The 27,032-nt window shown below is 46.0% G+C and overlaps 1 long non-coding RNA gene and 1 pseudogene across 1 annotated transcript in view; both read left to right on the top strand.

The window, feature by feature from the left end:
- The first annotated feature begins 9,679 nt into the window (after positions 1 to 9,679).
- LOC144767625 (uncharacterized) overlaps positions 9,680 to 27,032 on the top strand; it is a 108,326-nt gene continuing 90,973 nt past the window's right edge. Inside the window, exon 1 of the long non-coding RNA XR_013598285.1 lies at positions 9,680 to 9,769. This is a non-coding gene — a long non-coding RNA (uncharacterized LOC144767625). The remainder of the gene's footprint in view (positions 9,770 to 27,032) is intronic.
- Positions 15,599 to 15,754, top strand: LOC144771178 (5.8S ribosomal RNA; annotated as a pseudogene).

Raw genomic sequence — 27,032 nt, 5'->3', positions numbered from 1 at the left:
CGGCGGAAAGAACAGCGGGAGGACTCCGGTTATTTTTCTCTCGTTCTTCATTTCAGGTGCCTGAGGATTGCGAGGGGCTGCGGTGATCGCCTGGTTTTTCTGCCGACGTACTGCGGAAGGACTGCGGGAGGACTGCGGTGTCGTCGCGGAGCGGATTCACCATCAATCAGAAGGAAGGCCGAGAGTGGGCAGGACAGTTGGGCGTTAGGTGAGCCACGGGTGCTGTGTTTTTTCGTTATGCGGGGCTCTAAGGACTGGATGTCAGTTTTTCACCTGCTCAAATGCAATCAAACCATGAGGCTTACCTTACTGAGTGTTTTAAATTATAATGAGGGGCCATCCAAGTGTGTACCTTGCTATGCTAAGTTCGAACAGCATCATACATTGAAGGAGTGTCTTCTGCTACTGAATCCTATAACATGTCTCACGCAGCCATGACAAAATGATCTAAACCCATTTTTGCTCAGTAATAAATGTTGCCTCCGGGCTATGCTGACGGGGAGACGGGGGTCCGATTATGCCGGTATGTGCCAGGGGGGTGATTAGGCCTGTCCGTGCCATGTGCCATGGGGGTTTGAATACTTGGGGCAGTGTGGACATGGGGGGTGCGTCGGAAAGGAGCTTACTAGTTTGTCTCTGAAAGGTGAGGCAGTTGACGAACCTTAGTTGTGTCTCACATCATATTCTAACTGGACATTACCAGTGAGGGGATTCAGCTAGAGGAATTGCACTTGACGAACAACGGGACTTGTTCTGCCAGTTGTATGTTTTGCAGGGCAATGTTAATGTTTATCGATTCTCAGTTAACAAAAGACCACTACATGATAAAGGAACGTTTAATTTCTGTGCAAGAATTTTCTTGGGGCTAGAATATCGCTGTTTATCTACTTCACTTGTGGCACTCAAAAGGTTAGTACTGCTGTGTTTGTGCTGCGGCATTACCATGCTTGTCCTAATAAGTTTTGTTATTACGGATGATACAGCTGGGATATTAATCCTTTCAGCACTTGTGGTATACTATGTCCTGCAGCACAAAAAGGGGCATAAGAGGCACACAGGTTCTTTGCCGCAGCCGGCATTCAGGAGTGTAAGAAATTGGGTCATAGAGTATGGCGATGTAAGCCGGTCCTGCAGGACGACGGGGCAGAGCAGGCCTGCGCTCCCAGATTTATTATATGGGTGGGATGAATTACCAGGATAGCGCTACTCCCCCCTTCTCCTGAACTCTGATGTGGACGAACAGTGGCGAGTGCTGAATCACTCACGTCTCGGTTGCATTGAAAGGGCCGACCATAATAGGGCGCAAACATTGTCAGAGGGGAGAATTTATGCCACCAAGGCCGGTGGGGCGTTTGTCCTTGTGCCTGCTGTGTTTAGCACACTTTAGAGTAACATACCTCAGATTGTACTTTGTTTTCCTCTTGTGGTCTGCACACGGGTCACTTCCTGCCTGTGCAGTTTTGGCTACCTATGAATTTTGTTTGCTCGCATTTGTCGCTATTACCTCAAGTAACTTAACGTCTGCTTTGGTAGTCTGTTCTCGGGGACTGTTCTCATCATGTTGCATTGTTGTTCTTATCGCGAAGCGCTATGTCGCCGTTGGGTAAAGTCCGCGCTATATGTAAAAGCATAAATACATAAATAAAGACCCAGGGTAGGAGCACTTTAGGGCATACAGCTGCCATAGAAAGCAGATAAGTAAGATGGAGGGTACCACCACGTCAATAGGTTTCCCCTTCCATTGCTCATTTTGAGGAAGGCTTCGTAGGTGCAATTTTAGACGCTGCACTGGCTGGCATGAAGATGCACGGAGGCAATATTAACGGGTGGTGAGATTCGTTCGTGATAAATAGATTGGTTAAACGGTCTATGCTGCCATCTAGTGCGCCAATAACGTCACCACTTGCACAATGCCGCGAGAATAGACTGTCTTTGTAAAGCACATCTTTCATATGCGTGATGTTAGTCCCTGGCATGGGCCTGGGATATTGACTCCTAAACATTTAGAGATGAGTGGTGCACAGTACTGGTGTTCGCTTTAGGCAAAGGTACATTAAATATTACATAATAGTGTCTCATTTCTCTAATGAACACTAATGGTAAACTTGGCTAGCCACAGCACGGGAGTGCTTGAAACAAAGCACGAACTTTTCTGCCCAGCAGAGGATTATCCAGTTCTTGTTTCATAATTGCTCCCCAGAGAAGTTTCTTTTCATACATTAGTGGGTAATGATGATTACCGATCATGCCCCGGGACCTGGGTCATCAGTTAGCGGCTACTGGGTGTCTCCCTTTGTCAGACATTTATCTCTATAGAACTGAGGGTGGGTGGATAGAGTATTACTGCACGTGGGCGACAGAGGTTTCTGTACACTAAATTCTAGCCTGTCCCTACCTTTTACGTCAATTAGGATTAAATTGCCATTAAAACACATATCTTGGGATTAAGGTGGAAACAGGATAGGCTCAACTCCTTTCTGTATAAAGAGCCACAGTGGAATAATATTTCATGCTAGAAGTGACGTTAGTAGTCCAGTTCAGTTTCAAATGCCCTGAGTGGATGTATTACTGTTTACACGTTTATATCAAGTACTGTTTTGCTCCAGTTTGGTGGTGAAGGGTTGCGCGATGGTTAGAGTGGCAGACCCTGATGCAGAGGTCTAGCCCGGGACCAGGGGTCAATCCCCCGTCTTGGCGGGTTTTTGGGCTCAAGTACCAGCAACTGCCAGCCTCTGATGTTCACGAATTTTCATTTAAGTACAATGGTGGGGTAGGATAAGTACTATCCCAGATCCTATCACACCTGTTTACAAACAAGTTGGTCCAGGGAATTGTTGACCGGGGGACCACCTGCTACTGGGGATTGCATTAAGGCAGTGGGAATTTTAAGTAGAATTGTGTGGGTAGGTTAGGTACTATCCCACATCCTATCACACCTGTTTACAAACGAGTGGGTTCAGGACATAGTTGGCCAGGGTGACCACCGGCTACTGGTGATAGCAATATGGCAATGGGCCATGTTAGCTCACAAGTTATTCAAAAGGATGGGTCAGGGCCATAATTGCCTGCTGAAATGGGAAGAATTTTATCTTTTTCGTTAAATCAGGAATGTCCAATGTAGGCACAGGAGGGCTGCACCCATGACAGATTTGCAGGAAAACCAACACGCTTTAAAAAATGTTATATGTAGAGGCACTGTATCTAAATGCATTTAATATGTTAATTCTAAGCTCAGGGATGCCGCCCATTGTACACCTACAGTGGGGCAAGAACACGTCAAACGATCATTTGTCAGAATGGTTGAGTGCAAGGAGCATGAAAAGCTGCCCACATGGGTTTAAATACTGTGACATTAGGATAACAGTTGCTGTGCCCTCGCTGTTCCTTTATGACTCAGCGACAAGACAGTCGTGGTAGCTACTTATGTGGTAGTTAGACAATGTGACCATGATGGCTGGGCGGGCACTGCAATCTGATCCCTGCTTGACACCGTCCTTGCACTGACCCCGCAACCCCATAATAATTTTTTCTGGGTGCGGGAATTTTTGGGTGTTTCCACTTCGCCTGGGTATCTGCCCGCTACTCACAACGATAACATGGCAGAGTGGTCTACGTAATCGACAATAATAGTTCGGGGTGACCGGGGGGCTTGCTGATTCAAGTTACACTTGCGTACGTGCTTGCCTAGGCCTATATGCACTTGCGTGTCGACTTAACAGCATTTGGCACTTAATTCTTCCCCACCTGTTTTTTGCCTAAGTAAGTCAGCCATACCAAAGGTCAGCCAGGAAAATTGCCATTCCATAGTAGGCCTGTTAGTTTCAGGTACTTTCCCCAGAGGACATAGAGCACGCAAAAAACTCACGATAGTAGAGTGGATCTAAAGAGGAAGGTCGTGCCCATGCCTAAAATCCCATCTCTGATACTGCTGGTGCTCTTATATGGGCAGGAGGGTCAGACAGATTTGCAGATGAACAGGGCCGAACTGGGGGAGGCAGAATGGGTTGATGAACGGTAACACATTAAACCCTGATCTGTTGAAACTAATGTGGCATCATGATTTACAATAGGTGGCGGTATAATATGAATTGATGGGACAATCAGGTGTGGCAGCGGGAGGGCCACCTGTTACTTGCAACTTGTTAAGGAAATGATGCTCAGTCTGGGATCATGAGAATAATATATATAGGTCATGGTTGCCCCTTAGTTATTACGCGTTACCACTGTCAGCCACGGTCGAAGCCAACAGTCAGGCGCGAGGGGTTCGATACTTAGATTACGTATATTTCATCAAGTTGTGATTGGGTGGGTGTTAATACAAACTGACTGTTCCTTTTAAACTGATATCCTAATCATCCTTAAGGAGTCATGAGGGCGTTATGGGGTGCACTGGGGACTCCATCCTTTTGTCACTGCACTACACACTGGGTAGTATTCGTTATTGAAGGCCATTTTACAGGGCACTCTTCGTAACACTAGTACAGTCAGGCTACAGGGGACACAAACTGAGGCGATGCGCAACACTTAGTCGGAAGTGTTTAGGAGTATGCATCGGACGCCAATGGTATCTCAAACGTAGCAAGGGATGGCAATGTAAGACTAGCACGTATACAGCAGTTATCGCCAGAAACACTAATGGTTTGTGTTTATCTTTTCCATTTATGTATGGCCGGGTCCATGGTGGATATCTGGAGTGCTCCGCATCACAACAGCTGCTACAGGTGGACAGCCCAAGGGATGCTGACGTCAGGTACAGGATGGCAAACAACAACGCAAGTGTGATGGGCGAGCGATCAAAAGACGCAAGAGGTGCCAACACAGAGTTGATTGTTTCGGTGTGTAAGCCCTTATATTGGGCTGGCGGCAGTAATGTAGCAGGATGTGATTTCACAAAAATGGCAGTATTTGCCGTAACAGGCAAATGTATACCTACAGTAACGGCGCCTGTTGCACGCAGGGCCACCAGTGTCAGCATGATATGGATAGATCACCAAATGGTAAGTGACAACGGTAGAGATGGGACAGTACACAAGGGTGTACATTCCTAGCTTCGGCAACCCCAGGAATGATAGGCCTATGCAACGCCTCATTTCCCCGGTTCAGGAAGTGGGGTACAAGTAGTACCATACACGTAAACACTTCCAGAGCGTAGAGCTGGGTGTGGATGGTTAGCAGACTGTACAGTAGGCCAGTGGGAAGAGTAGAATGGGAGTACCAGGATACCCCCGGTCACAGCATCTGCAGGGACCCTCGAGAGGCGTGCCCCCACACCATCGTTCATTTTAGGACATGGGGTAACGATGATAGGACCCAGATTGCACCATGGGGGGGCTGCGTTTTCCCCCGGCTGCACGTAAAAGGGGGGGGGGGGAATTAGGCGAGTGCACGGAGTCACTCGGTGAAGAATCACTCGATAAAGAGGATCTACACTTGGTTGGAGAAACTATTTCCTACACATTACTGACAGAATATCCCACAAGGGGTCATCTCAGGACCAAGTAGACTAACAGTCGGCTGATAATGAGGAGTTGACGTTTATTAGAGGCTCTACTCACAGGGTGGGGGGTCCAGTGGACAGAGTCAGGGATGCCATAGGGGTAGGGAACAAAATAGCAGGGGTAGAGGGTTCTGGATTAGGAAGTTATGACCTTTCAGTGTAGGCGGTTGGGGGGGGGCCAGATAGTCGGTAAACTACCTGGCCTGTGGCGGTAAGGTCATTAATCGGTGAGCAGCATTTTAAGGTCCTTACGGGGGGGCGGACCCATTCACGAAAGGGGCCGCCCGCGGGAGAGGCCATTGGTCTCTCTCAGAACTTCAGGGGCAGGATATGATATCCCGTTGTAAAGGGTGCGGGGGAGGGAGTCTACGCTTTCCTCAGGCTGGTAGCCACCCCTCACAACACTATGACGTCACTAAGGTGCGCGAGTGTCTGGGCCCTCCTGTTATGGTTAAATGGAGTTCCGGGAGCGCACGTGGGTGAAACGTGCCCTGGGTTGCGCATGCGCATCTTCAACGTGAGAGCGCAGCTGTAAAAGGATCTGACACCGGTTGGCGACCTTGCCGTAGGCCTTTATTAAAGTTATTAAAAAGTTATTAAAAAAGTATTGGAAATATTAGAATGCCGTTTAATTTTCAGGATGATTAGATTACGTTAGGAGACACGCTGTATTAGCTATTTGTTAAGGTTAGCCCATCATACCATGTCGAAACGGATGTCAATCTAATATTCTGAAAAGTGTGCATTTTAATAATTGTCAGAAATGTTTATTTTGATTAAAATTTTTGATTTGTTTTTATATTTTAATAAATACGGCCAGGGGGGGGGCCCCGTACCCCCCCTTGACTTCCAAAGACCCCCATGTGTTGACTGGTTGAATTGGGTAATTCAGTCGGTGTTCAAGGGGGGAGGTGGCCGGCAGTCCAAGACCATGATACAAGGGGGGGCCAATAGGCCCCCACGCAAGCATGGCGGGGCCCGGTCCCTCCCACAACCCGTCCCCTTCGGGGCCGCATTCCCCGCCCCCTCGCCCCGGAGGTACTGGTGTGCTTCCGGGGCGAGGGGGCGGGGTCGCGGCGGCGAAGGGGTTAAGAGCCTGGGGAGCGCGGGAAGCGGCCTCTTTGTGCCCGCGCTCCCAGGCTCGCTCCTCGCCCCGCCGTGGGGCCGTGTAATTTTCCCCACCCTCCATCCCTTGTTAGCAGACCTTGGGGCCGGGCAAATGGTGAGAATCAGGTTGGTCAATGTGCCAGACTATAGGTTTAGGGGGTTTGATCCAGTAGGCCTTGAAGTTCCCGTCCACTGGAAGGTAGAACAGAAGTAAATATTTTGTGCAGTGCCATGATATTTAACTAATTCTCTCCTTAGGCCTTTTTCCCGCTTACAGGAGTATCTGTATATGTATATGTTTGGTGCTTTGCTGTGTATTAACAATTTTCTCCTTAGGCCTTTTTTCCTGTTAGAATAGCAATGTCGTATTTATTATGTGTGTCTGGCGGTAAGGTCATTAATCGGTGAGCAGCATTTTAAGGTCCTTACGGGGGGGCGGACCCATTCACGAAAGGGGCCGCCCGCGGGAGAGGCCATTGGTCTCTCTCAGAACTTCAGGGGCAGGATATGATATCCCGTTGTAAAGGGTGCGGGGGAGGGAGTCTACGCTTTCCTCAGGCTGGTAGCCACCCCTCACAACACTATGACGTCACTAAGGTGCGCGAGTGTCTGGGCCCTCCTGTTATGGTTAAATGGAGTTCCGGGAGCGCACGTGGGTGAAACGTGCCCTGGGTTGCGCATGCGCATCTTCAACGTGAGAGCGCAGCTGTAAAAGGATCTGACACCGGTTGGCGACCTTGCCGTAGGCCTTTATTAAAGTTATTAAAAAGTTATTAAAAAAGTATTGGAAATATTAGAATGCCGTTTAATTTTCAGGATGATTAGATTACGTTAGGAGACACGCTGTATTAGCTATTTGTTAAGGTTAGCCCATCATACCATGTCGAAACGGATGTCAATCTAATATTCTGAAAAGTGTGCATTTTAATAATTGTCAGAAATGTTTATTTTGATTAAAATTTTTGATTTGTTTTTATATTTTAATAAATACGGCCAGGGGGGGGGGCCCGTACCCCCCCTTGACTTCCAAAGACCCCCATGTGTTGACTGGTTGAATTGGGTAATTCAGTCGGTGTTCAAGGGGGGAGGTGGCCGGCAGTCCAAGACCATGCCCCGCATGTGCCTGCCAAGCCCACCACCCATGCTGGAAGAAGCAAGGCAGCTTTTAAAAGCCTCAGCCTCTCCTTAAACTAGTCCCATCACACACAACTGTGCTTCGACAGCAGACTACCTCCAGAAATGATAAAAATGAAACTGGGTTTGTGAGCTACACCTGAGAATGCCCAAATCTGCTACTCCCCTGTCCTAGTGCTGCACCAGGCTTCACTCTACAGACCTCTTTACCATTGGCTGCTACAGAGGAGGGCGCCTGCACTGCTGCTGTGTGCCCCACAGAGCTAGCTTTATTCTGCTTGTAGTAGGCAAATTTACCATCACCGTCGAGGCGACACTCTTAAAATGCACTCAACAGAACACAAACAGTGAACGAATCAAAAACAAGAGAAAAATCAGTCTGTAAAGAGGGCAAGAGAAGCTTCCAGCAGCTGCCAATCTGTGCAGAAGGAAAGTATTGCAGCAAGTATTCCTCCCAACTTCCCTCCGGGTGACGCGCGGCTTGACCCATGTTCTGATTGATGCCTTGGGCATGCCTTGACTGTCAAACCCCCACCCCCATACACAAGCTATATTATGCGCCTCCCTTCCCCCTGAATGCAGGCAGACGGTGCCAATGCTTCCAAGGACTTGATTTATTGTATCCGGGGCGAGACATAAGAGGTGGGGGCTCATCTCACGGGAAGGTGGACAAAGGATTAGGTTCACGCCCGCAAGTCAGTGCCTGTTTGAAGCCATGGCAAACCTCTGAGGGTGTGCAGAGGCCTGTGCAGGAGGCACGTAGGCCCCCGTTAGGCGAGGCGACGGGCGCAGGGAGCTAATCAATTACAAGACCCACTGAGACGCAGTCCATGCCTTTTGTTGGAAACTGGAACCACATAAATAAGCATTGGTCTCGTGAAAGGTGGGGATGGGGAGAAGCGGGAGTTGTGTGCACCCTCGGCCAATGCACACAAAAACAAGCATTGCGTGCAGGCGCGCGCGAGGGGCGTGCGGCTGAGAGCAGGCAACGTTTCCCTTATGGGAGTCTGCGACCAAATGGCGCTGCGCTCTCTCGCAAGGAAATCGCCCAAACGTGCACACGCTGCATTGAAAGCAATGGAACACGTGCATGTTTTTGCCTGAAAAGCTGCATCCATCTCAAGAGGTCTTTTTCCGATGCAATGCATGCGCGTTGCGGAGGCGAGACCTAAAAAGGGAGTTCTACTGTCCCAATTGAACATAAAACCAACCACAGGGCACCAGAAATACAGAAATTGTACCGCATGTGACACCACAATTGAAGGCGCAGAATTCTCACATAGGAATACAAAATGGATTCAAAAGGAATTTTCTAACTGTAAAACCAAAAACGTTATTTACGCTATCATATGCCCCTGCCAAAAACTATACATCGGCAAAACCACCCAGAAAGTCAGACAAAGATTGGCGCAACATAGATCCAGAATAAAGACAAAAGTGGTCACTGCCACCATAGTCAGCCACTGCATCGAAATGAATCATACTGAACACGATTTCAAATGGACAGTTCTAAGTGTTATTAAGCAGAATACCAGAGGTGGCGATAGTGAAATGACACTGTCATGGAAGGAAGCCTATTTAATATCTAAATTCAACAGCATCCTCTATGGACTTAATGAACTCTCTGAAATTGGAAGAATCTGATCACTCTGCCAAATGTACACAGCATCTCATCCTGGCCGTAATTGTCCAAGGGACTACAAATCCCAGGACACAACTGACATCTGAGCCGGGTCATTAATATACCCGGATTTCCGGTTTTCAACTTCAAACGTTGAAACCTTTTGTGATGGATGAGCAGCTTGAATCGTAACACTGAAGCGGCTATTCACCAGGTATAAATATCTTACAAGCGCGCACAACAGAATGACAAAACCAACTTTATTTTCTCACTAATTAAGCCTCTGTCTCTATCTGCAGCGCATCTGAGAATACTCTTCGCATACGACAAACAGCAACTTGGTTTAAGCAAAGCAAATGCCACAATATCTGACTCATTCACACAGTTGAAAAATTCCAACTCTGTAACAAGTAAGTGCGTTCAGGTTAAGCACGTACAGAAGGAGACACTTTCTTAAGCAAAGGAGTATTACGTTGTCCAATAGTCACCGTACACCAGCTAGGGACTTGAAACGCGTCAGCGTTTAACCCCTACTGGGTTCTTTAAGTGACATATGTCTATGATGAGCATGTTGTTTCAAATGTTTCCATGCCACCTAGACGTTTTAATGTATTCCCAGTAGGCCTACAGCCTTTGTAGTTAAGAGTCAAAAGATTATGAATTTATGGATACAATTGGTTGTTATGTTTTGAATTGTTTTTGACTGGTTATAATGTAGTTATTAGTTTGTCTAATGTCAACAATGTTTGTTTTATGTTTCAAAAATGTAATATGTTATTGGTGAAACATCGTATCTTTTGACAAGACATGGTTATACAATGTGTTATCAGAATGGTTGTTCTGTATAAAGTAATTAAATTGCATCAGATTATTCGAATAAAATAAAGGTCTTAGACTGTTTTATTTTCTAAAACAGCTCTAATCAAACAGCAGGCCAGGTCACTCTTTTGTTCATTGTTAGCAGGTCCTTTATGACTGCAGTGGACCAAGCCCCCCTTTTCAGACAGTCTGTGTTATGTAATAAGCAGCTATCTGAAGGTGAAAGACTAGCTAGTTACAGAATATTTTCTTCTTTTTAATCACATATTTGACCCCGACCCCACACTCACTGACCCCAACCGATTTGTACTCGGGATTAAAGTTCCCACACTTTTTAGGCACTTCAGCCACTGGTTTTAATTATTCCCTTTGTTTATTTAGCAATTGTATTTGCCGGTTTCTATCTGTCAAAATTTCACAACAATCAAATACAAAGCAATAGTTTGTTTCACAGAAGTGTGCTCCGCTGAAGGATGCCTTGTGCCAAATCAAATTATTTAATCGGAGAAGGACGCAGACAGAGTGCAGTTGCTGATCTAAGTCTTCCTAACAGAGTTTCTTGCTCACTCAACTTTTCTGATACTTTATAAAACACTAAAATTAATGACTTGCTGAACAGATTGCTTGCCTAGCCCACGTCATGTGAGCACATTTCTCATTACATCCATCAGCACGGTGGCACTTCTGTGAACTCGCTGTAAAGTACTGCATGTTTTAACTTGGAGAGGTAGGTAAATATCGTTGTAATAGCACAATGGAAAGTTAATAATAGGCTGAACCATGCTGGTTCATAGGCCTATGGAACAGAAGCACCCACTCAACAAATTCCGATGGCAGAACATATATTACTAGAAATGTTACTCGGAGTTCAAGACGCATTTCTAATCTAGCAGAACATCAATATTTATAGGTCTGTCCAAACACTTGTCACTCTACCCTATGTAATTAATAGAAAAAGGGATTTAAGAAGCATTACTGAAAGACGGACTTTAGCTTCAACCACGTGGTTGTTGCCTTGAGTACAGCGTGTGATTGGACAGAAGCTTTTTACTTAAGCTGAAAAAAGAGTTTTTGTATTTCATTTTTTGCCTTTTGCCAAAGTGTCTCAAAACAGCAAGACTGGGTTAGTTACAGTGACAAACCGATGTTCTGTTTATTATGAAAATAATGACAAGACCAGTAGGCTTGACAAATAATGTGAAGAGCATGTGTTAATGCCACTATGCCTTTAAGGGTGAATTGTTATGACAGTATGTTACATTAACATTCATATATTACTGGTGTAGGAAATGATTTTGGTATTGCTTATCACTGATAAGCCCAGGAGGTAGAAAATGTGCATTTGTATTATCCTTGTTAAACCCTTTTTTGGAGGGTTGTATATTGTTTTGCCAAATGTTTGTCATTTTATTAATGTACAACTGTTGCCTTATGTTTAGTACAGTTGTTGCCTTATGTTTAGTACATTAGGTGTTAGTTAGCTATAGTAACATTCCAACGATCAGTTTGGTTCATTGGGAAACATTAGCCTGAATGAGGCTCTCACTAACATAGGTCTGATCTGTTTATTATGAAACATTATGACTATGGGTGTGTGAAATTACTCCTGTACAACATTTATCATGCTAAGTGGTGAAATATGTCATGAATAAAAATAAATAAGCAAGACCCATAGTTCTTGGGCATGATTCAGTATTCACCATTCCAAGCTGCTCTAGATGCCCCGATGACAGCTCATTTGAAGCTTGAAGTGCAGCCAGGCTTTAGGAGGTTGGATATATTTCCTCCCACATTACCCTCTGTCACCCAGGTTGCATGTTCTAGTAGGGAGATGGAATGGGTAATCTGCTTTTCCTCTGGTAGGTCTTCCCAGACAATGTAAATTTCCCAGGCACCCTGTAGAAGCAATCAAAAGCCAGTCTCTGCTTCTGGCAGAGTGGAAAGCTCTGATTGAGCCACAGGTCAGACGTCCAACAGCCCCCTGCCTCCAGATCCCTTCTGCGCCTGAGCCCACCCAGTTTGGGCTTCAGGATATATAAGTTGAGATGAGTAGGAGTCACAAGGGAAACTCGCAGCTTTTCACAGCAGAGATGTGGTGCTGCTCAAAGCTCCTCTCAGCATAAACCCCAAATGTCACATGCAGTTGTAGCTTCGAGTGGTGGAAGAGATCTACTGATGGCAGAGCTGCCTGCCTCCAGTACCATGGGAGTGCTCACCTGCCAGATGGTGTGGGGTGGGGCTCTCGGGCCGACCAACAGGTAACTTCCATTTTTTTTTAATCAAGGTCAACTCCCAGAAGGGAAGCCTTTCAGGGTGCTGAAAGATCTTGCGGAGGCGCGCCAGAGACCAGCCCCTCTGCGCCCGTCCACGCCTGGACTGTGCCCAGCGCAAGAACCCTGGACCCCACGACAGCCACGACGCCAGACTTCGGTACGACGCCCGCACTCCCCACGCACTCAACGCCAGGCGACACCACACCTGGATCCAGTCTGCCCCGAAACGCACCCAGGGACCCTTCTCCTGCCGCAACTGAGATTTACCTGCAACAGAGCCACCAAACCACCAAAGACTGTACTCGTTCACCTCCGCTGCATACTCTTGAACACCCGCTCCGCACGCAAACACGCCGTCGAGCTCTGGGACGTGCTCCACACCTCCGCCCCAGACATCGCCTTCTTGACCGAGACCTAGTGGAACGACTCCTCAGCACCCGACATCGCCATAGCCGTTCCGGGCGGCTACAAAATCTCTGACACCGTCCACAAGTCCTCCCTCAAGGTCTCCACACTCTCAGAGGACACCCTCCACACCGCCGAACATCTGCACATCCGGATCCACACCAACCCCAACACCACCCTCCGAGGAACCCTCATCTACAGACACCCCCGGACCCCGGCCACAGTTCAGCAACTCCATCGCTGACCTCGTCAGCACCCACGCACTCACTTCCACGGACTACATCCTCCTCGGGGACCTGAACTTCCACCTCGAGAACAACAACTACGCCAACTCTGCCACCCTGATCAACATACTCGACAACCTCTGCCTCAGACAACTGGTCACCGCACCCACCCATGCTGCCGGCCACACGCTCGACCCCATCTTCTCCACAAGCACCCACATCTCCTGCGACCACACCACTGAACTACATTGGACCGATCACAGCTGCATCCATTTCACATACAAGAAGCCCACCATGCACCATCATACCCAACAGCTGCCCCGCGGCTGCTAAAGCAAAGTCACCGAGGACCAGCTGGCCAGCCCCCTCATCCAGAACCTACCCATCGACCCTACCGGCCCAGACACCGCCGCCCACAACTTCAAACAATGAATCAGCGAGTGCGCCAATACCCTCGCCCCGCTCAAGAAACCATCCAACAGCCGCACCAGCAAGAAAGCCGCCTGGTTCACCAAAAAGCTCCAGACCTCCAAACAAACATGACGGAAACTGGAGAAGAAATGGCTCCACGAACTAACATAGGACAGCTACGCAGCCCACAAGGATGGCACCCGCAGACATCACCACCTCATCACATCAGCCTAGAGATCGTCCTTCAAAGCCCGCCTGGACAACAACGCACACGACAACAAAGAACTCTTCAGCATCGTCAAGGAATTCTCCAACCCCAGCGCAAACGCCAACAACATTCCGCCCTCACAAGAACTGTGCGACTCACTGGCCACCTTTTTCCACCGCAAGATCGCTTACATCCATGACAGCTTCAACACCACAACCGTCCCGACAGCACCAGACCCCATCCCCCCGGTGAACACCACCCGCATCAACCACCTGACCTCCTGGACCAACGTCGACGATGACGAAACACGCAAGATCATGAACTCCATCCACTCAGGATCACCGTCAGACCCCTGCGCACACCACATATTCAAGAAAGCAGACGCAGCCATCGCACCCCAACTTCGGAGAGTAATCAACATCTCCCTCGAGACAGCCACATTTCCGGAAAACTGGAAGCACACTGAGATCAACGCCCTTCTCAAAAAGCCCAAGGCAGACCCCAAAGACCTTAAGAACTTTCGGCCCATCTCCCTGCTCCCGTTCCCGGTGAAGGTCATCGAGAAAGTCATCAACACGCAACTGACCCGCTACCTCGAGGACAACATTATCCTAGACCTATTCCAGTCCGGGTTCCGAAGAAACCACAGCACCGAAACAGCCCTCATCGCCGCCACAATCGACATTAGGATTCAACTAGACAACGGCGAGACATCAGCCCTCATCCTCCTAGACCTGTCAGCCGCATTTGACACGGTCTGCCACCGCACACTAAAGACACGCCTCCAAGATGCCGGAATCCAAGAGAAGGCCCTGGAATGGACCACATCCTTCCTCTCTGAGAGAACCCAGAGCGTCCACCTCCCCCCCCTTTTGCTCTGAAGCCACCGACATCATCTAAGGCGTGCCCCAGGGCTCATCCCTCAGCCCGACGCTGTTCAACTTCTACAGGGCCCCCCTCGCCCACGTCGCCAGCCAACACGATCTCAACATAATCTCCTACGCAGACGACACCCAGCTGATCGTCTCCCACACCAAGGACCCGCACACCGCCAAAACCAACCTCCACGAGGGAATGAAGGCCGTCGCAGAATGGATGAGAAGCAGCCGACCGATGCTGAACTCAGACAAGATGGAGGTCCTCATCCTCTGATCCACCCCCTCAGACTGGGACGACTCCTGGTGGCCAACCACGCTAGGAACAGCTTCGACACCCACCGACCACACACACAACCTGGGAATCATCCTCAACTCCTCCCTCTCCATGTCAAAGCAGGTCAACTCCGTGTCCTCCTCCTGCTACAACACCCTCCGCAGGATCTACAAGTGGATCCCCACCGAAACAAGAAGAACTGTGACCCAGGCCCTCGTCAGCAGCAGGCTAGACTAAGGCAACACACTCTACGCAGGTATTCCGGCCAAACACCTGCGACGACTGCAACGCATCCAAAACACCTTCGCTTGACATCCCACGCCGTAGCTACATCACCTCTCACCTGAGAGACCTACACTGGCTCCCTGTCAAACAGAGAATCACCTTCGCGCTACTCACCCACGCACACAAAGCCCTCCACAACACCGTACTAGCCTACCTCAACCGCCGACTCAGCTTCTACACCCTCACCCGCCAGCTCCGGTCCACTGGCCTCGCCCTCGCCGCTGTCCCCCGCATCCAACGAACAACCACGGGCAGCAGATCCTTCTCCTTCTTTGCCACCAAAACCTGGAACAATCTCCCCACCCACCTACGGCAGACCTAAGACCTGCTCACCTTCAGAAGACTCCTCGAGACCTGGCTCTTCAAGCAGTAGCAACACCCCCTCCCCTCGGTGCATAGAGGCCCTCACGGGTAAGTAGTGCGCTCTATAAATACAATGATTGATTGATTGAATATGTCTAGGACCCTTGGTAATGGATCACTTGGCTCACACATAGGTGAAGAATGCAGCTAGATGCAAAAAATGATGAGAACTGTAGGAGACAGTTCTCCTTGACTCTTTGAATGAAGCTGGTGGCTCCCTGGGCTCCTCCTGGGGCTGTATCTGTAGGAGGGTTGTTTGATCTTCAATCACCCTGGGGCTCTCCCAAGATGTGGATGGAGCTGTCACAGTGGTCTCTACTCATTTCATCTCCCCAAGGTAGGACCCTAATCACCCTTCCCAGGACCCCAACCCAAAAAGGAAGAGTGCTGCCAGCCTGCCTACCTCACCTTCGGTGGAGATGCCCTGATTTCACAGATGCTTGTCCTAGAAAAGGACGTGCTACCTCTTTTTGTATGGTCACCCCCAAATTTTTCGACTGATGCAGCCGGTTTTTCAACTATGAGATTGTACTGGGCCTGCTTACCAGACCTAAGTGCCAGTGCTCTGACCCTAAAGTGTATGTCAAATAGGCTGTACCCAATGGCTAACTTACAATTAATGCCCTTGTTAATGATACCCTGGTCCACAGGGCATGTAAGTTTGAGGGGCACCCCAGGGCTTGTGGCACTGGTTGTGCCACCCTCGAGGTCACCCTAGTAAAATGAGTCCCCCAGTCTCCCACTGCAGACTTCGATAGCAGTCCCACACTGCTAGCCCAACTTTGTCATTAAAATCACTGGCAAAGCCACCACTTCCCCAGTACATGTGTGTAAGTCGCCCCTTTGGTAGGCCTATTGAGTCCTATAGGCAGGGTGTGATATGAGACATAGACAGGACATGTACTGTACATGTCCTGACCGTAAATCCTACAAAACTACTGTTTTTACTGTAGAAGGACTTGGTTGCCCATTTAGCGAGTACAGGGTTACGCTGACACCTGAAGTCGTGCTAAATCCTAAATGGTGCAACCAAAGTGGGCACCCCAAGTTATCAAGCAACTCGATACATTAAGTCCAACTTGTGTCTAAAGTTGAAATTAACTCCTTCACTGCGGCGGCTATTCCGCCGCAGTGCTAAGGGGGCGTGGCGGCCGCGCGGCGCTCCCGTGCTCGTGACGGAACCGCTCCGTCACGAGCCTCGGGCGCGTTGTGCTTGTGACGGAACGGTTCCGTCATGGACCCGCCCGCCCAATAGAACGCTCAGCGCAGGCGCGGAATTCGCGCCGCGCATGCGCGGCGAGCGGGCCGTGACGGAACCGTTCCGTCACAAGCACAGCACATCCGAGGCTTGTGACAGAACGGTTCCGTCACAAGCATGCAAGGGGTTAATGTAACTTGTTGCAGTGTGAAGCTTTAGCAAAGCTGCCACTTTGTTACCTTTAAAACTCCTAAGCATTCTCGGGCACATTTTGAGCCTTTTCCGCGAGACAGCATTCTGCCCTCCTAAAAAAAGAAATGTTACTGACTCATGAAGGAGAACATTTTGAGATTGTAAGCCTGGAATCAGTCACATCCCTCCTGCAGGGCGCCACTGGGTGTTTACCCTAAAAAGACAGTCTTCAAAAGTGAAGCAGCCTTTGAAGGGCAGATGTGTAACTTTAGGAGGGAGGGCTGCCACATTGTTGTGGTAGATGGGCTGACACAGGAAGCAGAGAGGGGAAACCAGTTTTTCAAGTTTTTCTGTCTAGTTTTGGTGACAAACACATTACAACCTCCATGTATCATCCAAGAAGCAATGGTTTGGTCGAGTGCTGCAGCAAAATATTTAAAGAGATAATACTATTGTCTGTTACGAGTGGTATGAACTAGATGCAAGAAGCAAAGAATTTGATCTGGGCTCTTCATTCTACAGCCAGTGCAGAAACCTAGGTTTCTCCCTTTCTGTTGCTCAAAGGAGGTTACATGGGTCACAATTGAATAGATTGTGCATGGAAAAAAACGATGGGATCCGCTGATGTTTTTCATGGGGTGAAGGAGAGGCGAAGAGAACGCTCCAAGCAAGTACACCACTTCTGAAAGCAAGGTACTTGATGTTGTTGAAGGACATTATGCACAGGTCTAAAGTCCATTTAAGGGAGAGAAGAGGAATACATGATTTTCGCCACTAAAGAGGGTGGTTCAGGTCAGTAAGTATTCAGCAATGTTGGAGGATATAAAGTCTTTGGAACAAGGGCAAGTTATCTGTGGTTCGCAGAGAGTGTTAGCCTGGAGCTTTGAAGCAGAAGCAAGAGATGAGCCTGAATGTTGTCTTAAGAAGATCAAGCAGGAGTCCCAACCTACCTTCCAAGTTCCAGGGTTAATCTTTATGCTAAGGAAAGACACATTGCATGAATTAGTGTGTACATGTCTTGAAGCCATGATAAGTAATTAATTTCCTTGTTTTCTTATCCCTTCGTAATATATAGTTTTATAAAAGAAATATCATATGAAGTAGTGATCATAAATTGCAGTAGCTTAGTTCAAATATATAAGTAATTTGTTTGTGTCCTTTATCAGCATGCTACGTATTGTGTAGTTATAATGTGCATAGTTATTATTATTATTGTGTGAGGGGAAGATGTGTTGGGATCTGTTTCTTTTTGGGTTGGTGGAAAGTAGAACGTGCAGTGATTATTGTGACTGAGATAGGAATGTTCACGCTTGAATAGGGAAAGACCGTTTATATGAGCCTTCATCCCTGTCAGTCCGCACTACAAGATGCTCCTGAATAAATACTTCACTCAAAGTATTACCTGCATCTAGCATCTTTTCAAAACTGTTTTCCCCAGGGATGGGTAGCCCTGAGCTAGCAACACCCTGGGGTGGGCTAAGGAGTTCTGAACAACAAGAAAGGAGTTTTGACATCTTCGCAATGGGCAGTATTTTTTATCATGAGATAGTCAAATGCCACACTCCATAGGAAGAGGTCACCAGTTGGGAGGGAGCCACATCCTGCCTTGAGGGCCCTTTACGACCAAAAAAGAGGGTACCCCTGGCTCCCAGACATCAATATCGACTGACTTAGAAGAAGGACCAAAGGAGGACTGCTCTGCTGCACAGATGGACCATCACAGAGAGGATGCACTAATGAGGACTTTACCTGCTGTACCTCGTGGCTAGCGAAGAGAGGGACTGTGCCTGTTGTGTTCTGCTCAAGGAGAAACTGTATCCAGAGCCTAGTCAAGCCAAGACTGTGCTCATGTTTGCTGCACAGAGACACACCCCGGCTGGAGAAGCCTGTTGGGGCAATTGGGTAGCCCAAAGTCTTTCAACCACTACCACTGCCACCATGCGGCACCAAGTTGCACCTGAGTTTGCTGAACCTGGGAGTGCTGTTGGAGAGTTGCTCGCTCCCTCAGAAGGAAAGTTATCGACGTAGGAAGGATTGACCTGTGTCCGTGAAAACGGCAACTGGTTGCCCAGTGATAACTGTACTTCAGCCAGACAGAAGCGGACTTCGTGGGATGTCCACCATGTAATCAGGACCCCTCACGATCTTCGTAGACTGAGGAATCCCTGCAGGAAGACCCCCATGGACCGTGTCTCATCTTTAGCATCCTTAGAGCATATTTTGCATCCTTCATCAGGACCACTCAATAGAAATCTATTGCAATGAGGATACAGTGCCGGGAACTCCTGAAGGACTGCTTCTTCTGAGAAGGTATCTGTTTTTGAGGATCTTGCCAGTCCACCTGACTAGCTCCTTGGTGGAGTTGGTTGCCCTAAGTACTTCTAACCGACCACACTGAATCTTACCTACGTATTATTTGAAAAAGTTTGTGTGTCCAATTTGTTGCCAAGGCTTGTTCGAGATTGAGTGAAATTGCTTTGATTTATTATTGCTTGTAAAATCGAAATCTCCAAAACCCTCCGTGGATCTTTTTCATTCTAGGGTCTTGGAGCAAGATGTACAAAGCTTTTTTTGCGGTAAAAACGGGCTGTTTGGAACCATAAGAAAGTTTTTACCATGCACAAAAGGAAAATTACAATTTGGTAACTTGGTAACTTGTTCACAAATAGCAATTTGAGCCCCTTCCAAAAACCAAATCGGAATGGTATCTATTAATATTCAGCGACCAAATTCCAGTCGCCAAACAGTAATACCTTACCACTAGTTTAAAACTGGTGGTAATAAATTCGTAAAGGGGAAGGGGTCCCTCTAAGACCCTTTTCCCTTGGAGAATTAGACCACTGTCTATTCTTAAAAGATGAAACTGCAAAGTTTTCTTTTTTCTATTTAAACGTATCCTGGTTTCGGGCCGCATTTTAAAAAGAAATGATTGCAGGCCGCCATTCCTGTGATGGCTGTGATTTCGAATGGGTTGCACACTGCAACCTACCTCATTAATATTCATGAGGTAGTTCAATTTGCAACCTACAAGGAATCCTGACATTAAACTCAATGAGTTTCATACATTATGAATACCCATTTCCTAACTGTGATTCAGAGAGAATCACAATTTGGAAATCGGTATTCTGAATGCTTGTATATCTATTCCTAAATTCTTATAAAAATATAGTCTATTTTTCTATATTAGAGTTGGATTCGTTTTGTGTCATGTCAATTTCTTTTTCAATTGTTTTGGTGCAGTTTAAATGCTTTACACTTTTTTTCTGTGTAAACCTTGCTGTTCAGTGCCATAGCTGCTGAGGGTTGACCCGAGTGTTTTACAGAAAAAAACTATTGGACCTAAAGGGTTTGGTAAGTGTATTACATGGTATGGATGCACAAACGCACCATATAATACTCCTCATTTCCTCACAGCACCTGTGTGAACGAGGGACTTCCTGCTGTGGGATGCACCCGCCACCCATATCCAGGGGTCAGCACAGCTCTCTAAGATTTGGTTTATGACTACGTCTCTGGTCTGATTTGGCAAACCACTGAATTTAAGCAGACAGCGTCTTCTGACTTTTTGAGTTTCGAAGCAGGAGATATCGGAAAAGTATCCAGAGGGATTACAGGCTTGTGGTGGCCAAGCATTCATAGTGAAGCCACTTTTTGATCCTTCATTGTCAGCTCTTCCTATCCTTGTGAAGCAGAATCCACCAAGCACTGGATTATCCACTCACTAATTGGGGGTGTGAGCTAGGTTTAGACCGTCATGGGAAAGGTTAGTTTTTCCCTACTGATGATGTATTGTTGCATAAGTAATCCTCCTCAGTATGAGACAAATTCAGACATTTGCTGTAGGTTTGGCTGCGGAGTCAATGTGCAAAGCTGCCATCTGTGAGTGTCGGAATTCGCTCAAACCATTTTGATACTACTGTGTCATGGACCTTCAGTTTTCCTGGAATAGTCAAACTAAAGGGGGCCATCTTTATTGCCGCTAGTGATCCCATGTTCATAGGGCACTGGCTAGAAATGACAGGTTTGGGGTGGTCTTCTCCAAATTTTCTGCCTACTCACCTCTTGTTTTTTTCGCTTTAGGGCTCGGTGCACTTTACCCCTACTAACCAGTGATAAATTGCGTGTGCTGTCTCCTGGTCAAATGGTACAACATGTACCCAAGGCATGTACATAAAATGCTATTAGTGGGCCTGCAGCACCATTTGCGCCACTAACTTAAGTAGCTTTTTAAAACATGTCTCAGCCCTACCATTTCAGCTTGTGTGCACTTTTAAATTGCCAATATAAACTGGCAAATAAACCTTTTGCCAGGCATAAACCTCCCTTTTTAATATATGTAAGTCGCTCCAAAGTTGGCCCTAAACACCCCACAGGTCAAGGTGCAGAGTATTTACAAAGTTGGACATGCACCTTTGAGTTTTACTTGTCTTGGTAGTGAAAAGCTCCCAAATTCGTTATCCACTACTGTGGGGCCTCCTTCTCCCATAGAATAACATTGGATTACCTTATTACATTTAGTAGGAGATGACTTTTGATTGGGAACTGGGAGGAAGTAATATTTACTTTCAAAAGAAATGTCATTTAAAATGCTATTTTTTTATTTCAAAATAATGTTTATTAATTTTTGAATACACAACAGGAACGTAATAAGACTCAAATGAATAAAGAGAAGAAAATGACTAAGGGTATAACGATTGTTTGTGGGTCACTATGTCACTTAAGAAGACAAGTTGTGTTAATAAATGCAATGTAAACATTAATCGATGCATAACTTCTGAATAAATGAGTTGTTGAAATTACTACCTAGAAGAGAATCAGCAAAAAGGATAGGTACAAAGAGGAAATAGAAAGGTCAATTATGTATCTCGGAGTATCCGTATTACTCATAAAACTGTGAATAAGAATCAGCCACACCAAATGTTAAGGTATAGGTACCAAGGAACAACTATGGATGTTTGGTGGTAGCTAAATAGTTATCTAAGGATTTCTATATAGAGCTGTGTTGTGGTTTCCGGATCGAGTGCGTAGAGCAGTGTTATCCGCACCTCTGATTTGTGATACCCTGTTTAACCAGGCTTGAAAAGAAGCCATGTGTGTGGTCTTCAAGTTGGTGGTGATCGTTTGAACTGCAGATGACAACAGAAGATAGAGTAGAAGATGATCAGCGGGGCACCTGATGTTAGGGTCAAGGAAACCTTTGATGAGAAATGAAAATTCCTCCTTGGGACATATAGTCAAATGTTTTGAGATAAAGGAGAAGACATTGTCCCAGAAGGGGCTACTGATTTGCAGTGGAAAATATGATGAGCGAAGTCTCCATTTTCCTCATTGCAGTACCAGCAAATAGTGCTTCCCAAGATTTCCAGGGGGTGTAGACGGTAATGTGTCCAGTAGGCTTTGTATATTAGCTAACATTTGGCTTGGGAGAGTGCTGGTGAAATTTTGTGTGGTGACTGATTTCTATATGGCATTCCAATTGGTCACATATGTGGGATTAGAAGAGTTAGTATACCAGTTTTACGTTTCAATGGTTGCACTTAATGTTTTATGTTGTAATAAGTGATAGCATTTGGAAATGGGGTGCCTAGTTTGTTCAGTTCATAAATGAGTAATGGAAGGGACGGATCTCTGTAATGGTGTTTAGATTTGGCAATGGCCGTCTTAAGTTTGAAGAAATTGTAGAATTCCTGATATTCTAACTGGTATTGTGTTTGATAGTTTGAGAAGGTTAGGGGAGAGGTTCTGGAGTTGTTGAGAGAAAAAGATACCTTTGGTGATCCATGAGTCCCAATAGAGGGTCCGACCTTCATATGTGATGTTTGAGTTTTCCCAGAGAGAAGCTAGAGTGGAAAGTTTCATCTGTGAAGGTGATGTTTATCAAGGGTATCATAAGGGCATTTCTGGTGTTTTTGAATATGTATTTGGAAGTGACGAGATATTTACGGTTGATGGTCAGTAGAATTGCAGGATCTAAGTTGTCCAAGAATGCTCTTTCAACCTCCAGCCAAGTGGGTGTGTAGAAATCAAATGTCTGGAGTCAATGAGTCCCTTGTTTGACTAAGAAGGCTGTCTGTCTCACTAAAATTGGTGAGATTGAAGACTCCTAGTTTATTGGACAGGCTGAGTTTTTTCAGTGCTATTCCAGCTTTTTTTACCTTGCAAGATAAAATGTGTGATTAGTTTATCTAATTTATGATGAAGTCGTCTGAGAGTAATAGCGGTAGCATACTGATTAAATAGTTAATTTGTGGGGTAATCATCACTTATAGTTTCAATCAGGCCCCACCAGGTGATGAATTTGGGTAACCAACTTTCTAATAAGTCTGTTGTTGTTTTCAGAATAGTGAGTTTTACATTGTGTTTCATAGTGTCAATTAGGTTGGAACCAAATTCGATGCCCAAATACTCAATATATTGGGGTTGCCAAGTTGGGTCTGAGTCTCCTAATAAGTTCTTCATACCATGGGAATTGAGGTATTTAACTTCCAAGATGGCCCTGTTCAGTTTGTATACAGAGACTTTCAAATAATATTCAATAGTTTACATGAGCGTGGAAGGAAGAGCTTGGTTTATCCTTAAAGATTAATATATTATCTGCATAGGCAGACAGTTTCAATGCTTTTCCGTGAAAGTTGATTCCTGAAATGGTGGGCTTGTTTTTTATGTCTAGGAGGAGAGATTGAACAGCCAACAGAAAGAGGGAGGGTGAAAGTGAATAGCCCTGTCTAGTATCATTTTCTAGTTAAAGTTGTTGGGACAGGGAAGTATTAGTAGAGATACAGGCGCTTGGATTACTATATAAGGCCTTTATCAATTTTTTTAAATCCATAGCCCAAGTTAAAGTTTTAAAGGGATTGTACGAGAAAGGTCCATGATACCCTATTGAAAGATTTCTCAGCGTCAAGTGCTATCACTACAGAAGCCAATGTAAGAGATTTTACTTTATCTAAGATGGCATAGGAGATGGGTATAATCGTTGGTCATTAGGTTTTCTAAGAATCCGACTTGTGTATTACTTATTAATTGTGGTAAGAAAAGATTTAGGTATTTGGCTAGTATTTTTGCATATATTTTATAATCCAAGTTTATTAATGAGATGGATCTCATTAAGGGAGAGGTGTGGCGCCGCGGCCAGGGCGACTGACGCTGGAATCTGGGGACCACGGTTCGATCCCCGGCTCCGGCGGCAGGTTAGCCCAGCACCATGTGACTCTGGGCAATAGCTCGCTTAATCTTCCCGACGGCCCCCAGCGCCTAGAGACCCTTACGGATGATTGTGCGCTTTACAAATGTGGACTTTACTTTACTTTATCTGTATTTTTGGGGAGTAATAGGTCCTTCCCTTCCTTGGGGAACACTACAATGTTGGCTTCTGCTATGGCACCCCCCTAATAATGTCAGAAGTTACGAAGTGTTTACATAAATCTAACATGGTTGGTTGGAGTGACTGGGTGAATATTTAGCAAAATTTGGCTGTAAGGCTGCCTGGGCCAGGAGCATTGTTTTCTTTAGGAGTACCTGTTGCATCAGTAATTTCCATTAAGGAAATTGGTTTTGATATGGGCGCTTTGTTTTCCTCTGACAAACAAGGTATGTGTAATTTGTTTAGGCATCTGTACCTGAGTAATCTTTTGATTGTCAGAATATAAAGTCTTGTAAAATTGCCTAAAAGTGTCCAAGATTTTCTGCGGTTTAATATGGGTTTCTTTATTGCTATCTTTAATTACGGTTATCTTTTTTTTGTTCTGTTTGTATTTTAGATATGAGGCCAACATTTTACCAGCTTTGTTGGCTTTGCAAAGTTTGAGGCCTTTAGATTTGTCAATCCATACACCAGCTTTTTCACTTGTATTCATATTTTTTGCTTGTTAGTAGGGAGAGAGTGTTTTTATACAGGTGTTTTCTAATGTGTGTTAACTCAAGTTGCCTATTTCTTCTTCGAGTTTCAGTCGTAAGGAAACATTTGTTGTGTTGATTCTTGCTTTCATGTCAATAAGGGCTCCTCTCAGTGTTGCCTTGATAGCATCCTGGAATTTCTGTATGTTTGTGTCGGTGAAGTATTGTTAAGGATGTTATTTGATATAACTTCTTAAATTTTCTTTATATTGTCCAGCCTGTTTAAAACATCATTATTTAAGCACCAAATCTTAGTGGTGTCTTTATGATTAGTACCGTCCAAGAGCGTGTTAATACATGACATGAGTGGTCAGAGAGCAATCTCAACAATCTCAGTGATATATTTGTTTGATTTATTAAATGTGTTTAAAATCCAGAAATAAGAATATAATCGATTCTTGTGTAGGAGTTATGTGATGCAGAGTAGAAGTATAATCCCTGAACTCAGGATGTTGTAATCACCAGGTATCTTTGGGTTTGTAATTCGAACATATTTTGTCGAATTTTGTGAGCTTCATGTGGATGATAGATACAGGTGGCTTGGCGAGCGGGGGTCGTGTCAAGTGGCAGGTAGAAACCTTTACCTACCATGATAAGTTCATTGGAGGGTATACACCCTATCTTGTCTGATATTTTATTCCAGAAGATGTCATCATTATTAGGGCCATATATATTGACTATCTGAAATAACTTTCCAAATGTGGCATTTCTAAAACAGTAATGACAAATCCAATTGTACCAGTAAATAGGATTTGTCATTACCATCCCAACGATGTAAAACATGACATAGCTACTCCTTTCTAATCACAAATTGCACCTTACAAGTGTATTAAGGAATTCACATGTTAATCAATAAGAGGAGGAGGCCTCACAGCACCCTGAGGCCTACCCTATGGGTGACTTAGGTGAATGAAAAGAAAGGGGAGTTTAGGACTTGGCAAAGGGTTTTAAATGACAAGTTGAAGTGGCAGTGAAACTGTACACACAGGATCTGCAGTGGCAGGCCCAAGGCATGTTTGAAGGACTACTTGTGTTGGTGGCACAATCACAACTGCAGGCCCACTAGTAACATTTAAATTTCCGGCCACGGGTATCTGGGATACCATTTTACAAGGGACTTACAAGCAAATTAGATGTGCCAATTGTGTATACACCAATGTTGCCATGTTTATGGAGAAGCACATGCACTTTGGCACTGGTTAGTAAAGGTTAAGTCCTCAGGGTCCTTTGGCCAAGAAAAAGATTCCGCAAAAAGAGGAGGTAAGCAAGCAAAATGTTTGGGGTAAGAACACCCTAAGGCTGAGAGGTCTAACACATCAATTGCAAGGCCAGAGCAGCCTTGAGAGACAAATTGGTGGAATCTTTCATGGATGGGAATTGAGGGAAGGCCAACACCCTGGTAAAGGGGGCATCTAATTGCTATGCCCATGCCTAAGACAGTTGTAAAGAATCTTGGGGTCTGGATGGATTCCACGCTTAGCTTCCAGACCCATACAAAGAGAGTTGCCGCCACCTGCACAGGCTTGCTATGGGGCCTTAAACCTCTTTTGAATTTTTTTGACCCAGCAGTACGGCAGTCTACTATACTTTCCCATCTAGATTATGCTAGCTCTCTGCTTTTGGGGGCTAATAAAGCAGAGATACGGCGACTACAACGAGTTCAAAATTCTGCAGCCAGAACTCTGGTAGGTCTCCCTCGCTATTGCCCGGTTAGGACCACCAGTCAAGGGCTGCATTGGCTTCCAATTGACAAGCGGATCAAGGATAAAGCCCTTTGCCTTTCTTTTAAGATTCTAAAATTTGGCAGCCCGGCGCTTCTGGGCGATCTTTTGAGCCCGTATGTTCCCCACCGACAGTTGCGCTCGCTGGGACAGCACTTGGTGACTGTCCCGCGGTTCAAACTCTGCCGGGCAGGAGGCCGCTCGTTTCGTTATTTGGCTGCTAAGCTATGGAATTCTCTGCCGCTACATATCCGGGGCATGGGTGACTTGTTCGTCTTCTGAAAAGCCATCAAAACCTTCCTTTTACCTTCAGTATAGACTATGGGTTGAATTACTTGCTTCTTTCGTTCTGGACTGTATGTGCTATTAGATCTGGTAGCGCCGGGACGCCCCTTCGCTGGGGCAGCTGTGCACTTTAGAAAACTTTTAACATAACAAAACATCTGGGAACATCAGGTTCAAATTGATTCACAGTGTAGTGTAGTTCCTATTATCCCAATAGGCTCTGCGCATTGGAATAATAACT

This window comes from Lissotriton helveticus, chromosome 7 (genome assembly GCF_964261635.1).
Source record: "Lissotriton helveticus chromosome 7, aLisHel1.1, whole genome shotgun sequence".
NCBI lineage: Eukaryota > Metazoa > Chordata > Amphibia > Caudata > Salamandridae > Lissotriton > Lissotriton helveticus.
The sequence above is the reverse complement of the archived record's forward strand: the minus strand, read 5'-3'. Positions and strand labels throughout refer to the sequence as shown.